Source organism: Caloenas nicobarica, chromosome 3, assembly GCF_036013445.1.
Source record: "Caloenas nicobarica isolate bCalNic1 chromosome 3, bCalNic1.hap1, whole genome shotgun sequence".
Lineage (NCBI taxonomy): Eukaryota > Metazoa > Chordata > Aves > Columbiformes > Columbidae > Caloenas > Caloenas nicobarica.
The window spans coordinates 15,722,369-15,747,552 of record NC_088247.1 but is presented as its reverse complement, the minus strand read 5'-3'; positions in this window follow the sequence as shown (position 1 = coordinate 15,747,552).

Below are 25,184 nucleotides of genomic sequence, written 5' to 3'. Positions count from 1 at the left end.
CTTTCTGCTTTGGAAGGGTCTTTTTGTTTTACAGGAGACCCAAATTATTGCCTTTTCTTGTTTTACAGTGGTGCAGTCACCCAGTCATTGCTCAGCCACCTGCCTGACCTGTGGATAATGAAGCATCTCAGAGAAATCCCTCTGAGCAATGAAGAGCAGCCCAAAGGGAGCTTAGAAATGTATCTGGAGGCTCATTCACAGTTAGTTCTTGAAAATCTGGCAGAAGGCCTTGTGATTATGGGTTTTTTTCAAATATTTCCATTATTTCCTGGTTCATTTGAGGCAAAAATGCTCAGGGTGCTTGAACCTGTCTTGCCAAAATTTAATAATCCTCAGAGATGAGGGTTCACAACTCAAAATTTGACTCAGTGCTGACTTCATCCCCACTTCACTTTGCAGAAAACACAGGAAAAGGAGACATAAAGGCAAATACATTTCTAATATGAAAAATAGTATGCATTTTGCAACCTGGCTTAACCACTTGTAGCAGCTAAATATTCAAGTGCAACCTTTTTTTTTCTGTTAAGAATTTTGTTTTGGATAAAGTGGAAGAAGGCATTGAGAAAAACACAGCACTTTGGCTCATAACAGCCTACAATTTCATTTTCTCTGAACAGTGACATGATTATTCTTTTGTGCTCTATCAATTGTGGCCCACTGAAGGCACTTGAAAGGCTTAGTCAACCTGCAGATAAAGGCGTTTTAACCTGCCTTGAGCAAATGACATTTGCCCCTTAAAAAATCATCTGCAGTGCACGAAGAGGGGAGCTAATATTATTATACTTTCCAGAAGGAATGATGGGTATGAACATTGGTTTTATTTCTATGTATGTGTGTGTCTGTGTGTGTATTTGTCTGGTTCCTGGACACCCTTAAACAGACCTCACTTTGAGGAGAAAGAGGGAATTTAATAGAGGGGCAGAAAGCAAAAGATCAGTGTCTTTATTCTTTCCCATTCAGCATGTTCACTTTGACTTTCCAGAGCATGGTTCCCCTGAATAAAAGAGGAGTTAGAAAAGCTTGTCTGCAACAGGAAAGTCTCTCCAACAGCAAAGACGAGCCCTTACTGGTGAGGTCAAAACCTGCAGCAATCCAGGCAACCAGAAGTGGGTCACTTGATGCTTCAGATCCCGTCCTTGATCTGAATGGCTGTGGTGCCAGGAACCATGTCACCGGCTGCCGAGACAACCTCCACAGCCCTGCAAGGGAACGGTTTAGTCCTTCAGCAAAGCTACCCGAAACTGTGTCTCCTGGGGAGAGATGTCCTGCCAACCTCCCCTGGGACTGGCGAGGGCAGGGGAAGGGCTGGGCAGTCACCCCTGCTCCCCACACCACGGCTGAGAGAAGCACTGCTCCGTCCTACTCTCCGTATTGATGACCCTGGTATTTTGGGATGAAGCACACCCTGTTCCTTCTGAAATACTTTCCTCCTTCTTCCAGAGAAGCAGCTTTTCCACCTTCCAGGCACAGCTGGTTTCTTCAAAGCCTGACTACAGCAGGACGGCGTGGTTTTAAAGCAATAATTGTGGTGTTTAGTAGAAGTATCCTACCAAATCTCAGAGAGTAAGTGCAAGTCTGAAAATAATAATGACAATAGTGACAATAATAATAGAAAACACGAAGGGAACACAGCCTTCCTGGAGCTGCAGGTAATTTAGGGATGCTGACTGCTTGCTCCTATAAAGCAAATGCCGCAGTCCAGCAGTCACATTTATCCTGGTCTGAGCAAAGGCTGGGACACAAAGCTCTTCCATGCCATGCGATATGTGTACAGTACTTCGGTTCTCGTTTGCATTACACCTGTGATGAGATTTGTAAAAAACAACAAGCAGGTATCCTTCAAGTCGGTAACAGAATTTTGCTGCTACAGCTGGAATTTAGGCAACACAAACATGGAGGCAACCACATTGAAGTCAGAAGAAACATTACACTTCCTCTTTGCTTGTTTTCATTTTTTGTTTTCCCTTGTAGAGGTGCTGAGATCTTGTGCCTCTACAAGCCTGAGCTCTCTGAGCAGCAGGGGTTTTTTACTATTTGTAATATAGTGGTTATATCTACACAAAAACATTGCGGTAGCACTACATATAAGAGACAGAAAAACCTTAATCAGACAAGGCAGAGAGAGGGAAGAGAAGATAATGCCGAAGATTAGATGACCTCATAGGGCCCCTTCCAACCTGTGATCCCATAAAGTCAAGCCACCATCATTTTATAAAGGACAGGCTGAGGAACAGCAAAAGCTGAGAAAACTCACTGCCCTCAGGCATAGGGGCAGCACCAGAAACCCACACCTGTTTGTGCTCATCTTTCTCCTGTTAAACAGTCATTGCTCATCCTCCTCCCTCCTGCTTTTTGATCTGTCCCCTTTCAGTCTTCCACTCTTAACCTCACTAATCCATATTCTTCACCATCCACTCCCAAAGCCACTCTCACCAATATTTCTGTTACTCCCTTCTCCCACATCGCCTCTCTCATTTTAATAAGTGCTTTTGTGAAAGTGCCACTGAGAAAGGCTCGTCCTTCCTTTCTCCTTTGATGCTGTACAGTATCCACAGACCCTGGATCATCTTCATCCCTAATCAGAGCTCTTCGCTCCATCAATCCCACCTATATTGCTGGAGCTTTTCCTGTCACTTCCCTCCTGCCCTCTGCTCATGCTGGGAAAAGGAGCATGATCTGTGAGCAGGGCAGGGTTCTTCTACTACCTCTTAAATTTAGCTGAAGATTGCAGGCTCTGTGCAGGCTAAATTTGCTGGAAAAATATCAAGTCAAAAACTCCCTCAACCAACTGAAGAGAAGGCAAGAGTCATCACATAAGCGAAGGACAGAAACAGCCAGCTAAATTACATTTTCTGGTCCATTTAGGTCTGGCCCTTTATGGTTTGTGATAAAAATGGAATATTCCAGTAGAATAACATTAGCAAGGACGTGATTATCAGACATGCAGCTCTCTCTCAAGATCTTGTCTGTAATGTTGGTTCATTAACTTGCTCTTTTATTAAAGACTCATTTAGAGCCTCAGACAGTTTTGTGTCATGTGTTTTCTAGCATGAAGTGTTCGAGGCATGAATGTGTACTGTTCAGTATTTGGAGAATTCATGTATATTTATGCCATCAACACATCACTTTTAAATTTCCCAATTCACTAGAAAGCCCACTCCCAGCACCTCCACAACACAGCAGGAAACTAAAAATCGGAGCAGCTGGGGCTGTGCAGGCAGACTTTCATTCATTCATTCCTCTGCAGCTCATGCTTTCGTGCAGTGAGCAGAGATGGATGCACAGCCGTCGGCTCCCCTCTGCTGGCTGGGACCCTGGCACAGCAGAAACCCATGGCCAGACCTCCCTGGAGGCTGAAATCCACCAACTGCAAAGCAATGAGGGTCCAAACTGCTAATAATAATGAAATTATGACAACTGGCATAGACAGAGCTCATGTTTTTCCAGGCAGGTGATCGGGACTTACATGGCTGTGCAAGGACAAGCACACCTGAAAACAATCTTCACAAATTCTTTAAGCAGACACCCGATAACCCATTGCAGAAGGACCGGCTGTCCTGCCTGGGGTCAGCATGTCTTGACCTTCCCATTGTAAACACCAGGTTTGCTGCGATTATAAATATTGTGATTATCAATTTCTGTGATTATAAACTTTAATCATTATGCCAAAATATTTCCCTGCCAGAGCTCTACCTCAGATGAATTCTTTTTAACTTTCCACCAAAACAGCTCAGCAATTTCTGAAAATTAACTCAGGGAAGAGCGGAATTACTTTCCCCTTCATATTATTTGCCTGTTGGTTTAGTTTTTTTACAGTGTTTTCCAGCAGAAACTTGAAATTTGGCAGCATGTGTTTGGGAACTGCTTTATACCAGCAGCTATAAAGTACGTAGCCAAGTTATACAACTCTGGATCAAAAAATGCCTCTCCACCCACGAGCAGCAAGAGCCTTGAGTTTGGCAGCAAACTTCTCCACAGGGCCTGTCTGTGCAGAGAGTACACTGCTGTTTTTAGCCCTTCTGTGAGATTGCATATCCAGCATCTTGTCAAAACACTTTCCAAAATGAGCTAGTAACACTCTCCCACCAACAGCAGCAACCCAATGGACCTGCTGCGAGAACATGGGGCAGTGACCCCCACCCAGTGAAGATCCTGGTGCTTTCGGTGGGTGACCCTGGGACAAGAAGCCCAGGATCGCTCTCAGGTTGTGTCTTGGAAAACAGCACAGCACATTCAAGGCTTGACTCTATCCATAAGCAACAACTACAACTCAAGCATGCTTTTCTTTTACATTATCTGGTAAGGGATTTGACTTTTTTTTTTTTTCTGATCATGCAAATTCTACTACCGACTTAAGAGAACGGGGCATGACTTTTTAATAAGGAAAGTACTTAAAGTCTACTGTGCATGCAAGGCATTTCTTTCTAAGTATGGAAGGTCTGGTTTGAATCAGTTCTGATACCACAAAATTAAAGAAGTCTCATTTACCTGGCTTAATGCCGAGAAAGGAAGCTGCTTACCATTATTCATGTTATTACTTTTATTTGTATTAAATTATGTATGCCCTGAATAATAGACTCTTAAAACTTTTAAACACTGGGGATAAGGGTGTCTTCCAGAGGCACATAGTCGCAGTCCTGAGCTACAAGTGTGTTTGCCCAGCATAAGACATCACCTTGCAGAACAGAAGTAGTCAAGATCTGCCCCACATGTGTCATGGTTTAACCCGAGCTAGCAATACAACCGTGATAGCCACTCACTCATCCCCCTCCCCAACCCCAAACAGGGGAGAGAATTAAAAGGGAAGGGAGAAACTTGGATTGAGATAAACAGAGTTTAAGAAAATAACAAAATACTAATACACTACTAGTAAATACATATCTAAAATAGAAATAGAATATCAAATATACTCAAGGCAATTCCTCATGAACTCTGCCCACACCAAGCAGGCAGTCCCAGGAAGCAGCACCTCTCCCAGAGAGAGAAAAAAGGCAGAAAGGCCCAGAGGCCTCTGCAAAACAGCAAAAGTCTGAACTAAATGTCCCCAAATAGAACTCTCCTGAACAGGTCTCCAAGAGCAAAGAGAAGAGCCAGAGAGAGAAAAAGATTGGTAGATCTCAACTCTCCTTAAATATGAAGCATGATGCTAATGGGATGCAATACTCTTATTTATCAGTCTGGATGTCAGTCAAGCTCTGCCCCATCCATGCCCCACTTCCTCGGTGCCTCACACCTGTGGGCAGAGCTCAGAATGTCCTTGGCTCTCAGACCAGAGCAATTAAAAACATTAACTCTGTCCTGGGGTATTGTCTTCTTGTTCTCATACTAAGTCCAAATAATGACTGTGCTAGCTATGAAAAAGAAAGGTTTCTAACTGTATGCAGAAAATTAACTCATTTTCAGTAAAACCAGCACAGCGTACCAGGAGCAGAGTCCCTCAGAGCAGCATTCTACCTTGGGGAACAGCTGCTGCCACTTCAGCAGAGCTTTGCAGCTTGGGAACACACCTGTGATCTTCATCTTGCACCTGAACCAGCTGGTATGGTCTGCCTGCAAGGCACCCCCATGCTCAGTGAGCATCTTCTCAGTGGGAGCACAAATCTACAACCCAAACAGCATGCAGGCAACAAAACTCAGGGCTGCTCATACACCCAAAGAGAAATGAGAATAAAGGCTGCTTTGAACCCAGAACCTCCTTAGATTTTGGTCAAAACCTGGTTTGTTTCAACATTTTTGTGTAATATAGGGGCATTAATGCAAAATGCATGTGACCAGATGTATTCATAGCACATGTACGTATTCAATTACACATACTGAGTAAATGACATTTTTTTAAAAGTCCTTAATATTTTGTCAAGCAGGGAGAGATTTATTACATTGAAATTACAAAGAAATTTAATTTGACTGCTTTCCTGAACACAAAATAGGGCCAACATTATGTACAAGGAAACGAGGAATGAAAACAAAATAGTACAAAATTCTGAGGTGGTTGTTTGAACCAAGTTTTCATTAAAATGATCAGATTTATGTAAATTCTTAACTAAGCTACAAATCAAGCACCAGCATAAAAGCACACAGAAATGCAATATGATAAATGGCTGGCCATTTGGCTCGCTGTGTCAGTCACACAATTATGATCCTCTTATCAATTACAGGCAAAATACACGGTACGGTCATAACAAACAGTGTTGTTGATTGATAAGATGATGTGTTTCAAAAAAGAGACACTTTGCATAGTAAACAGAAAATAATGGAAAAATTGTATATGCGGAGAATATTCTATATACTGTAATAACTGCCTCTAATGATAGATCTCGCAGTAATTTCAGATCCAACTGCACTAGCTGCTGACCGCAGCCTCATGGCTGATGATTCGCCCAATGTGTTACGTGATGCAAAGTCTATTTGTAGTAAGTATATAATTCCATCCTCCCCTGCATGCTCAGCGGTGGGTATGGACATGCTGTGAAGGGACTCAGACCAGCACGGGAGGAGGAGAGGCCAAAATAATTAGAAAACCTCTTGTATCACCCTAAGTGGCTCTCAGGACTAGCAGCCATTGTGGCGATGTGAAAACCATTTGGCTTCAGGGACTTTCCTTCAGTGGCAAAATATTTTTCAAGATGTTTCTGAACATCTGATGAAATTTTATTCAGAGAGGGTTTACAGAAGGGAGGTTCGCCAGTGATGACCAACTTGGTTCTTCTGGTGATTACATAATACAGTAAGAATAATGTTTTCTGTTCTTCCAAACACCTACTTAAAAATGGTTTATTTTCAGTTTCATCCAATCTGCATCAAGACAAGAGACCCAAAACCTCTCTTGGACACAAACCTGGGCTGTTCATAGCCTTGTTACTGGGATGACTGTTCGCAGCTCTCTTTCATGCTTCCCTGGGGCTGTCAGACATGATTTCCAAATACAAGAGCTGCTTGACACCCCAGCTGTTACTCTGCACAGGGACATTTTAAAATAAGGCTGTAATAATTTTACTTAATCTTGCACTCATCCTCAGTAGGAAGGAGAATAATTGAAACATTTTTTAAAAAACTCATTACAAATTAGCTGTGGGCTGCCAATCAGGCAGGGAGGTGTTGTCCTTTCTGCTTCACATACTACTAAAGCTACTTGAGAAAAATACTTCAAAAAAATTAGGGGAAAACCTGCATTTTCCATCAGCTTTGGGAAAGGGTAGACAAACACATACAACCCCAACTTTAACACTTCTGCTTGTTGTGTGCACTAGAGGCTCCCAAGCACTTGGACTTGCCTTGCACTACCACCCTGAATAAATCTGACCTGGCATTTTTGTCTTGCAATTCCCAACAAAAGTTGCAGACCAGCCAGGGGTATCCTAAACTTGTCAAAACCACACACAGGCCAGTTCTGCCAACCTGAGAGACCTGCCTTCCCAATCCCAGCCTCCCAGGACAGCGCTATTTTCCCAGGGACACCACAATTGTCCATCAGCTGAGGGCAACAGGGGACACAGAGACTTTGGGGTCAAACGTGAGAACCTGAGGGAGGGAATACCCATGGGTTGCATGCTCCGTAAGACCAAAAGACCTCTCTAGTCCCACAACTAAAGCCCAAATCTGATCTTTTGCTCAGTTTCCTCTAAAAAAAAGCCCCTCCTTCTCTCTGGTCTTCCTGTGCTTCTCTTTGTACAGTAATAATAAGACTCAAAAAGAAGTCTCCTTTCTTCCTATCTACAACTCAGCAGACGTTCTGAGCTGTGGGGCCATAGGCTGCTGCTATGAGAGGCTGCAGAAATAGCACAGGACATACTTGCAGCCACTAGTTTAGGTTCATTTTAACCATCACTCCCTGTTTATCTGTACTCTCAGCTTTCTGATTTAAAAAAAAAAATGATTGCATTGATCATGGGGACACAGCCGCCTCAGGCCCAGAGCACCCCTTCTCACAGGACAGAAAAGGAACAGGGGGGAAAAAATCATCATATTAAAATTTTAACTCCAGGATCTGCCAGATGGGCAGCTTTCCCCCATTCCCTGGTGTGGTCCCATTACCCTGCTCCTCCACAGAGCTCCAAAGACCCCACTCCCTGTGAGACTCTGTCAGGGAGAAGGAGAAAGAGGAGGAAGAAGAGGAGGAAGAGGCAGAGGAGGAGGAGGAAGAAGAGGAGGAGGAAGAGGAAGCCTTAAGCCATCTGCTCAGCTGCTAGTTCCACAGGGTGAGGGGATGAAGAGTCCTTCTGGCTTCCCTCTCTCCTCCTGCTATTGCTTCCTCGGAACTGTTTGTCAGGTCTCTGCCACTGTCCTCCCTGTCCCGTGTCTCCTAAGGTCCATCCAAGAGACACTGCCATGTTATTTCCCAAGGCTGCCAAGCAAACCTGCTCTGGCCTGTGGTTAAAAACAAAGGTCCCCAAAGAGCTCCTGATCTTCCCTGAACACGACTCTTCACAGATGCATGCTGCTGGCCATCAGCAAGACCTTCATCACCATCTCACTCACCTTAAAATTGACAAGGACTAATTTTCCTGGACTTAGCAGTCCTTTCTTCTCATTTCTATCTGCATCAATAAGGCAAAGGAAAGCATTCATATACATGATTACTTTTATTTAATGTGCTTGTTCCATTTCCCTCAGCGTAGCTTTTGTTATATAGTTTTATGTCTAGATTTCTGCATCAATAAATGTTACGGTAAACCAGCTGATTTTGACAGTGGTATGTGTGACATCAGACATCAGCTCAGTGAAAAGACTTATAACCTGTGATGCTGTTTGTGAGAGTTTGTTAAGAAGACCAATAAGGACAGGAGTACGTTGACTTAGTATGGTTTCTCTGGCAACCAGAGGAAATACATAGGTAAAATTATAGTCCCATCACGCTCCATGTGCTGACAGTACAGAATATATAATTGAATGCTTCACGCCAGAAAGCTTGCTTAGTATAATCCTATAAAATCTTTTCTCTCACACTGCTTTAGGTATTTCATCATTTCCACAGCTTGTAAAGCTCTGAAAACTTAAAGAAAGAAACAAAACCCCTTGAGTTGGTTTCGCTATTGCCTGGCTTTGAGAGCTTATGACAGGACTAATTTAGTTTGTCTGGCAGCAATAATCCTGGGTTATTCAAAACTAAGAAGAAGTGGGTGTGTAAATCATGCTGTCTTTCTAGAGAGACTTCATTTTGCAGTTTGCCAGAATACCCATCCTACTGTAGGATGATTTCAATATTTCTAGAGTATCTTTACTTCTGAAAACACCTGACAGGCTAGTGATTTCAAAGAGGTGGTGGGTCAGCATCCTTCTTTCAGCATTCACTTTCCTATAGCTTGTGTACAGCAGCTTGTCAACCCCACGTGTCTGCCTGTGTTTTGAGTTGTACTGGTCTCACAATTCAACACTCTGGGCTTGCAGAAGGTACTCAGGAATAACTGGAGAAGCACCTACACTTTGCTGTGACATTTTGTGCCCTGTGGCGCTTCTTCCCCAAAGGGAAGGCTGCTGGGCATATAGCACAGCCCGTCCTAGTGTTTGAAAGGAGAGGAACTGGGTAAAGCAATGTAAAAGCTTGTAGAATTAGTTTCTAACTTGCAGAAGTAGAGGTCAGGATTCGAAGGTCTCATCCTTCCCCTCCACAGCAGCTCCCCAGTCTCCACACGCTGTCCCTGCCTTGACTCTGTCCCACTCAGTACTTTGCCAGTGGGACAGTGGATTTCCTCTGAGATGACTGGTTTGGAACCCAAAATCACAGAATCACAGAATCACAGAATGTTAGGGATTGGAAGGGACCTCGAAAGATCATCTAGTCCAATCCCCCTGCCAGAGCAGGAACCCCTAGGTGAGGTTACACAGGAAGGCGTCCAGGCGGGTTTTGAATGTCTCCAGAGAAGGAGAATCCACAACCCCCCTGGGCAGCCTGTTCCAGTGTTCTGTCACCCTCACTGAGAAGAAGTTTCTTCTCACATTTAAGTGGAACCTCTTGTGTTCCAGCTTGAACCCATTACCCCTTGTCTTACTGTTGGTTGTCACCGAGAAGAGCCTGGCTCCATCCTCGTGACACCCACCCTTTATATATTTATAAACATTAATAAAATAAAAAATAATAATAAAATAAAAAATAACTTCAGCCCCTAAACCTGCAAATGAGTCTCTGACAAAATAAGCAGCCTAATTTCTTAAACTCTTTACAAGGCTCTTTGTGAGCCAAAAAACACATCAGACCATATGAAACTGCCATTGCTCGGGGCTATAGAAGTCAAATGCAAACTCTTGCTGAGGCCAATGGCACAGCATCAAGAGCTGAACTTTGGCCACTTACCTCTGGATATTAGTTTAGGACATCTGAAGAAGAAAGAAGTAGATAATAGCAAAATGAAGATAAACTTGCTGTAAGTGCAAGATTAGTTCTATAGAAAGTAAAAATCCTCTGGAGGTGAGTGTGTCTCTGTGGAAGGGGAAACAATAGGGAGAGGAGCAAGTGAGAGCTTTGGGTACTGCAAAATACTTGTAAAAACCTTTAGGGCTCTTTTTCCTCCAGTGCCAAAAGATGTTCAATTAATTACTTAATGCTGGAAGCCAAAGGAACCATGGTGCTCTGCAACAAGCTTCTGTGTGTGTTTCTGCGCAGCGTCCTTGTGCTAGGTCAGGGCCTTCTCCTGTGAGAAGTCCTCAGGGTAGCAGCTGTGTTAATGCACCCAGCTGGATCACAGGAGGAGGCTTTGCTCAGCCAAACAAAGGTGGTTCCCCCTCCCCCTGTCCCCAGAGTATCTTGCTGACACCACCTGCCTACAGCTTCACCGCCGATACTCTAGGATGCTGTTTTGCATGAGTTAAGCATAGTGCAGCCATTGGAAAAATCACTTAAAAGGGAAAAAAATTGGTTGGCCTCTACCTTGCTCTGTCCCCTCTGCAGGACAGAGTTGGCTATAAGCCAACCAGCCGTTTAATCCCTGTCCTTGTTGCCTATCTTCACTTCCCTCTCCTTTGCAGAAAGTTCCTGTTCAGGTTTCCTTGACATCTGTTTTCAGTGAGGACGCACACCATGCCGCTACGCTCAAGACAAGCTAACCCTGGTCACTGAAAGGAGAGCTTTATTTTGTACTGTATCTTCCATGTTGGTTTTTTGTTCTCATCAGAGTATTTATTTGCAGATCCGTTTCTCACGTAAATGCTGTTGAGATATTGCCTCATCTGTAACATCCAGAATTTGGGTCTTAATAAAGCAGCTCCCTTTTTCTTCATCTTGTAATCTCTAAAGAAGCAAGCACACGTATTGCTTTAATACACTTCATGAATCCAATCTCCATATTACTTTAGCAGAAAGCACTTGACATATCTTTGCGCTGTTCTACATTTTTTTCTCTCTTCTTGTTGTTTGTTTTCTAGTGACAGAAATTAGAATTACAGCATTAGCAGGATTGCTCTGTTGACTGAGGATCAATACTAGCGTTTTTTTCTCCCCTCATAGCTGACTGCTCCATCCTCCTCTGACTTCAGAAATATTCATCAGAGTTACAGTCATTTTACAGACTTTTTATCTTAACACGATCACAAATGGCTTAGCAGACACAATGCTTTCCATATATCACCTCCTTTAATGCTGCCTTTTCTTTCCTGTTGGAGAGACACAGAGATGGCCGATAGTGACTTTCTAGGGAAAGTTACAGCCATAATTTGAACCAGCAGAGGCTTAATGTCATCCGCACATTGCAACAGACTTAAAATAGCAGATAAACCTTTCTACTACAAAGCTATGGATTTTTTTTTAGCATAAACTACTCCTGAGGTTTGGTGTTTTTATTTCCAATGTTGAAAAGCTGCATGCTGCAAAAGTGAAAGACACACAGAGGTTCAGAAGGCAGCCGAGCTTTGGTTGGAAATACTGAAGACTGACAGCACAGGTTACAGCATCCACTAGTCCAGAGCCGCTGCGGCTGTGCCTCCATGGCAGGGCACGTTGTTACGGAGCTCGTGGTTTCTATAGCAGCAAGTGCTATATAAAAAGCTTGACTTTTTCCTCACCTAGGTAATCTGGATGTGACGTAAGGAAGCTGGGAGAGAAGAGGCACAAAACTGCACCTGTGTGTGTTGCAGGCGGGCTCTGAGCAAGCATCGCACTGGATGCTCTGTGGGGATCATTTTCTGCTGATGTTCTGTAGCTATTACATTTTTCTGATCATTTCTATCAGAGAGGAGGTACCCTGAGGATTTCATGATGTCCCAGTCACTCTATATTAGAACCACCTCTGCTCCTCAGCTCCCTGTGCCCAGGGGGGCTGTTCCCAGCGCTCACTCCTGCAGGCACAGCCTCCCCACAGGTGCCACACACCACATCCCCCAAAATATTCATCAACACCAGCCTTGCTGCAATACTACCCCAACACCTCCCCACCTCCTTCCCACCACCCATGTCACACCTCGCCCCACTGCTCCCCCCGGCTCTCTCGCCCTCCCCAGGGCTGCCCCATCCTCTGCCCCACGGGCTCCCCACCTCGCCAGCACCAGCCAACACCCCCTCTGTGCCAGTACTGCACAGACACACTGTGCCCACCACCCCCAGCCGAAGTCATAACCCCACTCTGCTGAGCTCATTGGGGTGTGCAGATACAGAGTATCATATCTGGTGGCCCCCAGTTCCTAAATACATAGTCCCTCTGCTCTGTATGCTGTCCAGAATGAATTCAAGGGTTGCACCTGACTCTCAGTTCTTCACCCCAATACAGAAGAGGTAAAAAATCATATTCTACAAGGTACATTTCATCTGGTTCATTTGAGGATCACAGATGTCAGATTTGCCACTTCGATGACATTTTGAAATTCCAGCCATGCAATGGCACATTGCTACATTTAGCGTGTTGCTTAAGAACACCAAACAGCACTGCAAGACAACTTCTTGTGCTAAAGCAGCCATTTTTCGTACAGTGAAGCCACCTCACAACCACCGGCCCTGTTGGTTGGCCCAATTTAGTTTGGGATCACACACGTTTCATTTGCCCAGTGACGTTACTAGAAGTGATGCCATCAGCTGGGCAGATGCCACATTTGTGTTCAAATTAAAATATAGATATCCCACAACACAGACAGATATGAGTAGGAACCAAATCAGAAACAAATCATGACATATGTAATCCTGCCCTTCCTCCAAATCAGCTTCTCTAGCCACTCTCCATGCCAAAGCCCATAAGGGCTTCACCAGATACAACATCGTCCAAAACGCTGACTCCGTCCCAGACGGATCACGCTTTCTGCACCACTGGCCAAGTATAAAGGCAAGCCAGCTGAAGGACCAAAATGTATGGGTGAAATCTGTCAGGAATTATTACCCTTTGGAATAAAATCTTACCAATTTGCAGATTATAAAAAACAACCCGAAGCACCGCTAGCAACAGTGTCTTAGTACCAGTTGCAGAAAGGAAATATTGTCCTTTCCTGGCATATCCTTTAAAGGCCTAAAAGCCCCCTGCAGCTAGGATTTTCAGAGGCATATAACTTATTCCACTAGCTTTTCTTGAGCCAAACATCCAGCTCAGTCAATAGAAGTTTTGCTTGAGTAAAAGCTTCTTTAACCAAAAGGGGAAGAAATTATAAAAAGAGAAGTTTGGATTTTGAAAACATACCCAGAATTGCTCCCATAAACAAAGCAACTTTTAATATTGATTTTAATGAGAGAACTCATATTCTGCTGACTGCATATGTTAATCTCTCCCTCAGAACTGTCATGCACTTTCTTCTACAATAAATAAGTAAAAAAATATCCTCTCCCTGCTAAGTGGCTGTGATGTATTATTTACTGGAAGCTTTTAAAAAAATAAAATTATTCGCCATTTAAATATGGAGTGTAAATTTGTCTTCAACTTATCTGCATTAATCCTTTTGTTATTAAATCAATTAGTGTACTGGTTTAGAAAATTCCTCGGGACATAAATTTCCACAGCACAGACGTTTATTTGAACTGTAAATAGAAGCTGAGGGTTGCTATGGTGTGATCTTTTGCTCAAAGTCTATTTACTTCTCCCAGCTAACAACAGTACCAATAGTGGAGTCCATAAAACAGAAAGTACGAAGTAAAGTAGCCGTCACACACCATGGCGCTGAGAAGTCCTTATTCTAAGGAAATGAATTTGAATGCTCACCATAAACAAAGGTATGTAGAAAAGCAAAAATTGTTTTTAGGTGAAAAATGACATTTTAGTCTGTATTTTGTGAAAAAAAAATCTTTAAAAAGAAGCAGCAGTTGAGAAGTCTGCTTTGATTGTTTTTATGTTCTGGTCCTCTTACAAAATCATAGGTTTGTGCAAGTTAAGGTATGCAGCATACGTGAATATTCACATTATGGCAAGTTAATGAGACCCTGGAGGAATGGGAACAGGCGAAGGGCAAAGAGATGGAGCACAGAGATGTTTCTTGCTCTATCCCTAAATTAGCCTTTTGCAAGAGTGTGGTACCATTTTAACTACAGAGCTAGCGCAGGCTGTTTCCAAAATGGATCATTTTAATCCACCAGCAAAAACTTCTAGCTCCTATGAACTGCTGTCCTACTGGAACTACAAGCATAAGAAAGTTTCTGCTTTTTATTTTATGCTGATGGCATAGGTGGTTTTCATAATCAGACTTGCAGAAAACGCAGTCCAAACACATCCTTAATCCTCCAGTTGTCAGGTTCAATATCTGACAAATTCAAAACTCTTACAAAAGAAGAATGGCTGAAATTAGGGATATAAACTGAACCAGATAGAGGAGAAAAAAAACACATACTCTCCTCCAACACAAGACTGGAAATTTATATTATTTTTTCTATGAAGTCCCACACAAATTCTCCCTTTACTCCTGGCTAAGCCCCTTTTTAAACAGTAAATCAGTAACAGAAAATATCATGCAATATAATGCAATCACTTAATAATAAACTTCTTCCACTCAGGTGGGAAATCCTTCCGATTCCCACCCCGAGAGCGGGGCCAGGCACTATTTTCCTAGTGTGGGTGTAGCTATACCTTTATATTAAGAGACCTCATTTTTTAACATCTGCACATAGAACTCTACGAGGTCATCTCCACCATCCTTACAGGTACCGGAGGTCTCAGGAACAGATCTGCACTAGCAGGTAGTGTGGCTCTGTGGAGCAAAGCCAACTGCTCTTGAGGACTCACAAGGATGTTTAACCCACCCTGCAGGCCATGGGCTCCTGGTCTCTCCTGGTCCGCAGTGTTGATGCCCATCAGCAGCTGGAGATCGGGTGCTGCTTGCCTTCCCCAGCAGCGGCCCAGCCGTCCCCACAGCCTGCATGTCCCAAGGCCACCCCATGGCATGACCCAAAATACAGTAAGTGGAGATGCAAATATTGATGCACTCGTAGTCATCCAGTGCCATCTGACAGCCAGATGTTCCTGCCTTTACCTCCTGCTGTTGCAGAGACATTGGTCTCTTGCAGGTTTGCTACAGATGTGCTGGCCCTGCATGGATTTCTCAAGCATCCTAAGACATTCTAAATGGCAGTAGATGCCTCTGTGACTAACTCAACTGATCCAAATAACTTTGCACAGGTTAGTCAATTTTAAACAATTTAGAATACATTTAAATTATCCTCAGCATGCACAGCAGACAAGAACCAAGATTTTTAGGATGTTCTTTTCATAGTTTAAACTACCAGCAACCTGGGATACTGCAGCAGATCATCAAGAATGAAAAAGCGCATCTGAACATCCCTATTTTGGTTGCTCTCTTTTCCACTCTTTTAAAAACATAGGGAAGCCTCGACTAGTCAGCCCAGAAACCAAGGATGTAGGTAGCCTAATATCCAAGAGCTCTGAGATTCCTGCTGTTCAGCAGTAGGAACACTGGAAGCTCTAGGAGACCTTACCTGACATGGGGTTCTCCATGCTGTCAGGCTGCTGGCTTTATTCTGCTCTCTGTCACAGAATCACAGAATATTAGAGATTGAGAAGGGACCTCGAAAGATCATGTAGTCCAATCCCCCTGCCAGAGCAGGAACACCTAGATGAGGTTACACAGGAAGGCATCCAGGCAGGTTTTGTCTTGGGACTCCAGATCCTGGAAGCATTTTGGAAACCCTGGTTCTTATTCATCAAAGATTCACTGATCTCATTATATTTCAAGATGAAATATTTCAGGTGAAACAGGTCAACAATTATCTACAATCTCAGTTTTGCTGAAAAGTTCTTCATTATCTCTAGGTGGAAGAGGCTGGTAGGTGCACTTATGTCAGTGCTGTGATCAAAGCTGGATTTTTAAAGAGAAGTATATAATCCACATACTGCACATGTGTAGATTATGTGTATAATTCACACAAAAAGTAGGATATGGTCTTGCCCTTTTCTCATTAAGTGGTCAGTTGTAAGCAATTAGGATTTTATCCTAATTCTGCAACTATATTTTTAATTGCATAGCTGTCTACTGTTTTGGAAGCTTTCTGAACTTAAGCAGTAACCTAAGAAAAAGGTTTCCTAAAAACTAGGACCTGTCCTGGAAACTGGAATATAGCCCATCCTAAGAGCCAGGCTCTCATTCTCTTCATTAAGCCACAACAGGATCTTTAATGAAGCACCTGATAAAACAAAAGTCCCATCTGAAAGCTGCTCTGGCCATAGGGTCTCAAGGCTGACTGTTTTCCTTTCATTTCTGCCTTACGGTTTGAGTATTTTCATGTGAACTGTTGCACAACTGAGCTAAAAATACAAAGCTCAAAACACATCCAGGAAGACTTCACATTGTTCTGGCTGTCCATTTCTTCAGGCAGCAAAAGTTTCCAGCTCCATGGCAAAACAAAGAAGCTCTTGGGAACCGTAGAAGGAATAAGGCTGAACTGAACTACAGAACACTGCAGTTGATCCAAGAACAGAACGGCAAAATGGACTGTACTTTCCTGGTACACGCTGCTATTTTCTTTTCTAGGTCTCATGGACTCATTGGGCATGTGTGTATGTGGTCAAATCAGGCAGGGATTGAGAAAGGAACAATTTAGGTATACATCTGATAAATCTGTGTAACACACTCTGGAGGTCCCTTCAGAGGGACCCTTCAGGGGTCTGGAGGACTCTTCAGACCTGAATTCTCCTATGATCTCAGGAACCTCACCCCCAGATTATATGTACACAAAACCCCTACATCCAGTTATAGAAAAGAAGTAGAATAGAATAATTTCTGTTGGAAAAGACCCTCAGGATCATCAAGTCCAATCACAACCCTGCGGACCAGTATCCCGTGACCTGGCCGCTCCTCCACAACAATCCCCCATCATGGGAACATCCTGCATTCAGGAAGAACTTCCTTCTAACCCCAAACAGTCAGAATTGGCCAAACATCAGCCTGAAGTGTGATTTAACTTCTTCAGCAAGGCTTTTAGCATCTTCATTGCAGCTTTCTATCAGTGTAGGTTTCCGTCTTAAACGTAGAAACTGGTGTTAAATCAGTACACAGATGAAGCTTGCAATTGACATGCTCGGACAAGGGTTCCCAATTTTAGACTCTGACACTTATCTTGAAAAAAAACTAAAAGAAGTAGTTCCGTTCTCAGCCAACAGAACTTGCAAAGGTCAAGAATATTTGCAAAAACAAGTCTCTCTCATTTAATAGCCAGAGACGTAATTTAAAACAAATTTTAGGTACCCCAATTTGAAAACTTTGCCTAAGTGGTAGCAGAGGATTTTTGTTATCTTGCATCAAAACAGAAAAGTAATGTCCTTTCTGAATATGGTGAGCAGATGGTAGACGAAACATTTAGTGTATTTAAGTGCAGATCAAGAAACAGACTCTTAGCTGCTGGAGGAGACAGCGAAGAAAGAGAGAATAATCAAAAAAATAACTGAAAAGCATCTTGAGCATTGAACTATATAGTGATACACACCTGGAATATTGTAATTCACATGATAAAATATTTTTATAAGTACTACAGTGCCCTGGGTAGCAGAGATAAAACTGAGTCTCTGTAGAATTTGTGAAGCAGCTTCTCCTCAGCTGTTACAAACTGACCTGTAAGCTGGTCCTGTTAGCAGCTGCCATGGGAGCACAGAAAGCAGCGCCACGCCAGACTTCAGAGGTCAGACTGCCGCCTTTGGTACTTAAGCAGCATGAAGCACAGCCTTTACAGAAGCACTTAATCACTTTATACACTGAAATTCTCTTAGACCTGCTAACGAACTGTGCAAGAAAGTCGTGAGGACAAACAGAACAGAGCCAAGCTCCACAATGCAGCTCCCAGAGCTCCACGCCACAGCAAAGATGTGACTTGAACAACTCTGACTAATGAATACAGCTTTGGCTGTCCATACAATATGGCACTGCTTGACAGGATCTAGCCTTTAAGACCAAAATTATGTGAAATACTAAGGGAAAACATTAATAACACTCAGCCAGGGAGGAATGCGTATTTATAGATCTTTCTCCTCAAAACAGATACTTCACAGAATCACAGAATCACAGAATGTTAGGGATTGGAAGGGACCTCAAAAGATCATCCAGTCCAATCCCCCCGCCAGAGCAGGAACACCCAGATGAGGAGCCCCGTACTTCTGAGGCCCCAGAGGAACTCAGGACAATGAAGGAGTTTGCCTTAGTTGATGAGGACTGGGTTAGGGAGCAGTTAAGCAATCTGGACATCCATGGGTCCAGATGGGACGCATCCGCGGGTGCTGAGGGAGCTGGCTGAGGTCATTGCTGGACCACTCTCCATCATCTTTGCCAAGTCTTGGGAAATGGGAGAGGTGCCTGAGGACTGGAGGAAAGCAAATGTCACTCCAGTCTTCAAAAAGGGCAAGAAGGAGGACCCGGGCAACTATAGACCGGTCAGCCTCACCTCCATCCCTGGGAAAGTGATGGGACACCTTATACTTGGTGCCATCTCAAGGCATATCAAGGATAAGAGGGTCATTAGGGGTAGTCAACATGGCTTCACCAAGGGGAAGTCGTGCTTGACCAACCTCATAGCCTTTTATGAAGACATAACAAGGTGGACAGATGATAGCAGAGCGGTGGATGTGGCCTACCTTGACTTCAGTAAAGCATTTGACACCATCTCCCACAGCATCCTTGCTGCTAAACTGAGGAAGTGTGGTCTGGACGATCAGGTAGTGAGGTGGACCGTGAACTGGCTGAAGGAAAGAAGCCAGAGAGTCGTGGTCAATGGGGCGGAGTCTGGTTGGAGGCCTGTATCTAGTGGAGTCCCTCAAGGGTCGGTACTGGGGCCAGTATTATTCAATATATTCATCAACAACTTGGATGAGGGAACTGAGCGTACTATCAGCAAGTTTGCTGATGACACCAAGCTGGGAGGAGTGGCTGACACGCCAGAGGGCTGTGCTGCCATCCAGCGAGATCTGGACAGGCTGGAGAGTTGGGCAGGGAAAAATTTAATGAAATATAACAAGGGAAAGTGCAGAATCTTGCATCTGGGCAGGAACAACCCCAGGTTCCAGTATAGGTTGGGGAATGACCTATTAGAGAGCAGTGTAGGGGAAAGGGACCTGGGGGTCCTGGGGGACAGCAGGATGACCATGAGCCAGCACTGTGCCCTTGTGGCCAAGAAGGCCAATGGCATCCTGGGGTGTATTAGAAGGGGGGTGGTTAGTAGGTCAAGAGAGGTTCTCCTTCTCCTCTACTTTGCCCTGGTGAGACCGCATCTGGAATATTGTGTCCAGTTCTGGGCCCCTCAGTTCAAGAAGGACAGGGAACTGCTGGAGAGGGTCCAGCGCAGGGCCACAAAGATGATGAAGGGAGTGGAGCATCTCCCTTATGAGGAAAGGCTGAGGGAGCTGGGTCTCTTTAGCTTGGAGAAGAGGAGACTGAGGGGTGACCTCATTAATGTTTATAAATAGATAAAGGGTGAGTGTCACGAGGATGGAGCCAGGCTCTTCTCGGTGACAACCAACAGTGAGACAAGGGGTAATAGGTTCAAGCTGGAACACAAGAGGTTCCACTTAAATTTGAGAAGAAACTTCTCAGTGAGGGTGACGGAACACTGGAACAGGCTGCCCAGGGAGGTTGTGGAGTCTCCTTCTCTGGAGACATTCAAAACCCGCCTGGACGCCTTCCTGTGTAACCTCACCTAGGTGTTCCTGCTCTGGCAGGGGGATTGGACTAGATGATCTTTTGAGGTCCCTTCCAATCCCTAACATTCTGCGATTCTGTGATTCTGTGACCCTCCTTGTTAGTGAGGATGAGAGCCAGCAGTGCACCTCTCCTAGTCGGCTACTCCACCATTTGCATCAGAAAGTTATCATCAATGCACTGGAGGAACCTTCTAGACTGAGGCTGGCTGGCTGAGTAGTCCTTCCAGCAAACATCAGGGAGGTTAAAATCCCCCACGACAACCAGGGCCTGTGACTGTGAGGCCGCTCTCAGCTGCCTGTAGAGGCCTCATCAACTTCCTCACCCTGATCTGGTGGCCTGTGACAGACACCCACAACAGTATCACCCCTGCCAGCCTGGCCCTTAATGCTCACCCGCAGACTCTCAACTCGCTCCTCATCCGTGCCTGGACAGTACTCAATACACTGTAGTTGCTCTCTCACGTAAAGAGCAACTCCACTACCATGCCTGGCTGGCCTGTCTCTCCTGAGAAGGACATAGCCATCCATGACCACATTCCAGTCATGTGAGCTGTCCCACCGTGTCTCTGTGATCGCCACCAGATCATAATCTCCCAACTGAACACAGGTTTCTAACTCCTCCTGCTTATTCCCCATGCGGCATGCATTGGTGTACAGGCATTTCAGGGAGCGAGCTGAGCACACTGATTTCACCCCAGGGGTATGGGAGGCCTCCTGGTCTTCATCAATTCTAGAGTGCTGCCCCACTGATGCAAGTCTAGCTACAACCCCATTCCTCTTCGAATCTAGTTTAAAGCTCTCCAAATGAGCCCTGCTAATTCCTGTCCCAGCATCCTTTTGCCCTTGCGAGATAAACCTTTCCCACGTGTCACTGTCCAGACTGGTGTCTTATAAAACCAGCCGTTATCAAAGAATCCAAAGCCCTGCCTGTAGCACCAGCCTTGAAGCCAATCATTTACAGACTGAATTTTTCTATTCCATCCCACGTTGTCACCTGAAAACGGAAGGAGTGAAGAGAAAATCACTTGAGCCCCAGACTCTTCCACCATTCGTCCCAAGGCCTTGAAATCTTTCTTCATTCACCTCAAACTGCAGGATGCAGCTTCCTCCCCATCTGGCTGGAAGATACTTCCACACATCCCTGCTCACACACCAGCCCTGCAGCGCTCCCTCCCTGAAATCCCATCACCCTGATCAGGCGGCAGGTTTAAGCAGATGACTCTAACGTAACAGGCCTGCATGTTCTATGGAATAGCTGCTGTTGCATAGTTTTTTCAAGTAAATAATATATTTTCAAATACATCATTTTTGTTTCAAATTAAGCAAACAGCATATCAGTAGCTAACAGATTTTGTAACACTAGAATTTATATTAAAAGAAGGGGACAAAAAAATTTCACAACAGATTTCTTCCAGTCTGCATTACAGTTTTGATCTTATTTTGAAGTGTCAGACTCTGTGTCACTGGAAGCAGACATTCCCTTGGTGGTGTTTGTACGCTGCCGACGCAACAGACGCTCAACTTGCCAGGCTCTCTCAGCAGAAGTCCTTTAAGACAAGAAAGAAGTTCATATTTTTTTAATGAAAGCTACAGCAAAATTTAACATGAAGCCTTTAATCAAGCAGCTACATAATTGTTTAAAAGGAGTTTTGTTCCAAACTGATAGTCTTCAGGATTTGGTTTCATTTTGGCTGCTCACAGCAACCCAAGGCACTCTGCTCCTGATTGTCAGCAGGATGTGTCACCTCTGGGCTTCCCAGAGCTGGTTAATGCCCAGGAACGGTGACAAAGTGCCGCAGTAACGCTCTACCATCCATCACCTCTCTGCTGGGTGCTCAGCATCTTCTGACCGATCGATCACCTAACATCCTGCTCTGCTAAACATTGCCATGACCCATGTTCCAGCCTGCAATCTCGACTGACTTGACTGATCTTTATTCATTTGAATAAGATGATGATGACAACATAAATGTCACCACTTGAGGCAGGCAACACTGCTCATACCAAAACATTCACATGGGGGTCTCCATCCCATTTGTGAAATGGCAGATCTTCGAAGGTGACCTGCCCTGAGAAGCTGGTCTCCGGAGAGCTGCCCTCTCCTCCAGCTGCCCATCTTGCTCCTGCCTCTTATTCACACATGACATATGCATTGCACTTGTCTTTTTAAATGTGTGTGATCCTTAAAACTCTGCAATATCTCACAAACACGAACTTTCTGATATGAAAATTGCTTCGCTGTCCGTCAAACCACTACCACACCCCTGGAAAATTTTCTTCACAGGTAACGTGAGGCAGCTGTGATCTTTCTTCTTTTACGGGTGGGCTTGTTGACAGACAGGTAGGCACACCATGCATCTTCTCCTTAATTTGGCAGCAGATCTAAGAATGGAAGAATCCAGAAATCCTTCTAGCTCCCTCTTCCATGGTCTGAACTGTACAAAGCCTGGCATCAACATTTGGCAACACTGTCCTTAAAGTTTAGAAGACATGACTTTTGTAGGAAAGTATCCCAACACAGTGCTGACTTAGGAGGGAAGTGCAAACTGACATTGGATGTATACCATAGAAGACTTGGATGTAAAGGAGAAATCTGGGAAACAAAAATGAGCTAAAAAAAAAGAGTTCGGACCTTACTCCTGCAAATAGGACCACATGGGAAAATCAGATCAGAGTCTCACCGACTTTGACAGCCATCCTGGACCAACGTGCATTTCCAACACTCCTCTCCTGCTATTATTTCCCTTCTGTAACTGATGTATTCTTGCTTTTAACCAAGCAATGTCCATTAGGTTTTTCAGTGGTTTGGAATAAGCCTCTGAAGTCCCTGTCGTCCAGTGAAATCAATGAGAACTTTTCAAGCCTCAAGAAGCTTGTTAATATAAAAAACAAAACAATTTTTAGAAAAAACAGCTCACAAATTGCCTCTGTAGCAGGACATAAATAATGCCATACAAAACCTAATCTTCTGAACTACTGATAATTTAAATAATCAATTTCTAGAAATGTGTATTTTAAAAAATAAGGCACTGCCTATGATTTCAAACATTAGCTCTACTCTTGTATAAGTGATACTGCAATACCCTCTTGTGGTCAAATAAAAATTGTTTATTGAAATACCTGAACTTTCTCCTCCAGAAAAAACCTCTCTAGACATTTTTTTCCTTTGACGGGGCAAGTAAAATATTTTTCACAGATAAATTTGTAGTGCGTATCATCACTTGTCTGGCAATAGCAAAAGACTAACAGCAGTAAAGTTCCTCCTCAGAATGACCGACACCAACGCTGCTTGTCATATAACTAATCCCGGAACAAACTCCTAAGCAAAGACACGATCTCCTACAGTGATATTCATAACTTTTTTCAAGTTTCGTGTCCCCAATCAGAAAAAGTAAAGATGCTATAATCAATTTACATAGATATATACGGCATGAAGCCACAATAAACATCAACCTATTCTATTACACGATGAAAAGAAGTACCCAGTAAATCAGTCGTACCAAATTCAAATGAGCTCCCATCTTAAATGCCCTGAGTTGTTACAATAAACAAATAAAATGCTAAACGGGCAGATGATAATACGAGGGGAAACAGTTTGGTATCTGCAGCTGTTCTGCTGAGCTGTTAATCTAGTAAAAGGCCTAAATGGGCTACTAGTATATGCAGTAAGGAATTTAGAGTAAAGCTCAGAAATATCATCCTTGCACTCACCTTTATGTGCTTTAATGGTGCATAACCTCTCTTAATGACTTCTGGTCCCAAAAGAAAATGGGGTCATTTTCAAAATACTAGCTCTTAGTGATCGGTTTTTGGAACAGCAACTACATTTTAAAGTCATATTATTATCATTAAAAACAACCAAACAAACAAACAACCAAACAAAAACCACCCACAAATTATTTAAACAGCCATGATCCCATTCCCAGTTAGTATTTCTAGAGAAATGGCTTGAACAATGCCTGCATGTAAGTAACTCATTTAAAGCCTAAAGAAGTCCTAAACAGTTAAGACTTCTTTCTTTTCTAAGACTGTGGGGTCTCAGACGAACAGATCTGTCTTTAACCTACGAGTTCACTTTCAGTAAGATGTTCTGAAAGGCACTTCATAGCCCCACATCAAAACCAGTGGAGTTACAACTCCTACATCTTTGCAGACCCCACGCAACGGCATAAACTTCAAACACGTGATTTTAATTTTTCCGTCCAGTTTATTCAGTGGCTACAAGTAGTCATTTGGAAACTATGTACTCAGTTCAATAACCATTTTTAGTTTATTATTATGTTTAATTTTTAGAAATTGACTTGAAGAAAGGACTAGCATTAAAATAAGACAAGAACTTCATAAACAAGAATTACAAAGTGTTCCATGCATCAGAATCCTTTCCTGACCTGATCAGGAGCTAAAATCCCATGCACACTGAATAACAGACTGGGTCTTCCAAACGTGCCTCAGCTTCCTTTCAAAGCAGTTAGATGCCTTCAAAACCCCATCCTCCAACCAGCTGCACACGCCCCAACTTAGAGAGGACCCTGGAACCAATGTAGCAGGATAAGTAGATTCCATAAGAGGAACAGAGGAAACTAGCAGGCCAGGCTGCCAAACTGCTCATTTCTTCAGTTTATGATAATGCTGTGTAGATACAGGACATTTTTTGCTTTTTGGCTGAAAGAGATGAAAAACACTGTTTAGGTTTCAAGTATCTCAGAAAAACAAGCAAACAAACAGTCTACTAACATTTCATTCAAACCCAAAGCAAACATCGTGATTCGAGGTGGAGTTCACCTCTTCTTAAGTTATGTTATTTCAGTCTTCAAAGTCAGAATATTTTTTCCAAATATAGAAGTATTTCTTGCTCAAAAATGTCTACATGAAGTGTTTGGATGGTTGTACAGTTGTAACTATTCTAAAAGAAAATATTTGCCAAATTCAGCATCTATTTCCCAATACTGCAAGCAAATAACTTTGTCAAAAAAACCCATTAAGAAGTAGATTCAAAGTTCATTAGCATTTATCAGAAGGATGAAGCAAGAAGCTGGAATTCATGTGGAGCTAATCCACACTACTCAAAAACAAGTCAGTCAAGAATTTCAGGGGAAATTTATACTTAAAATACTCCATTTTCCTGCAAGATCACAAATACTTGAGGAAGGGACT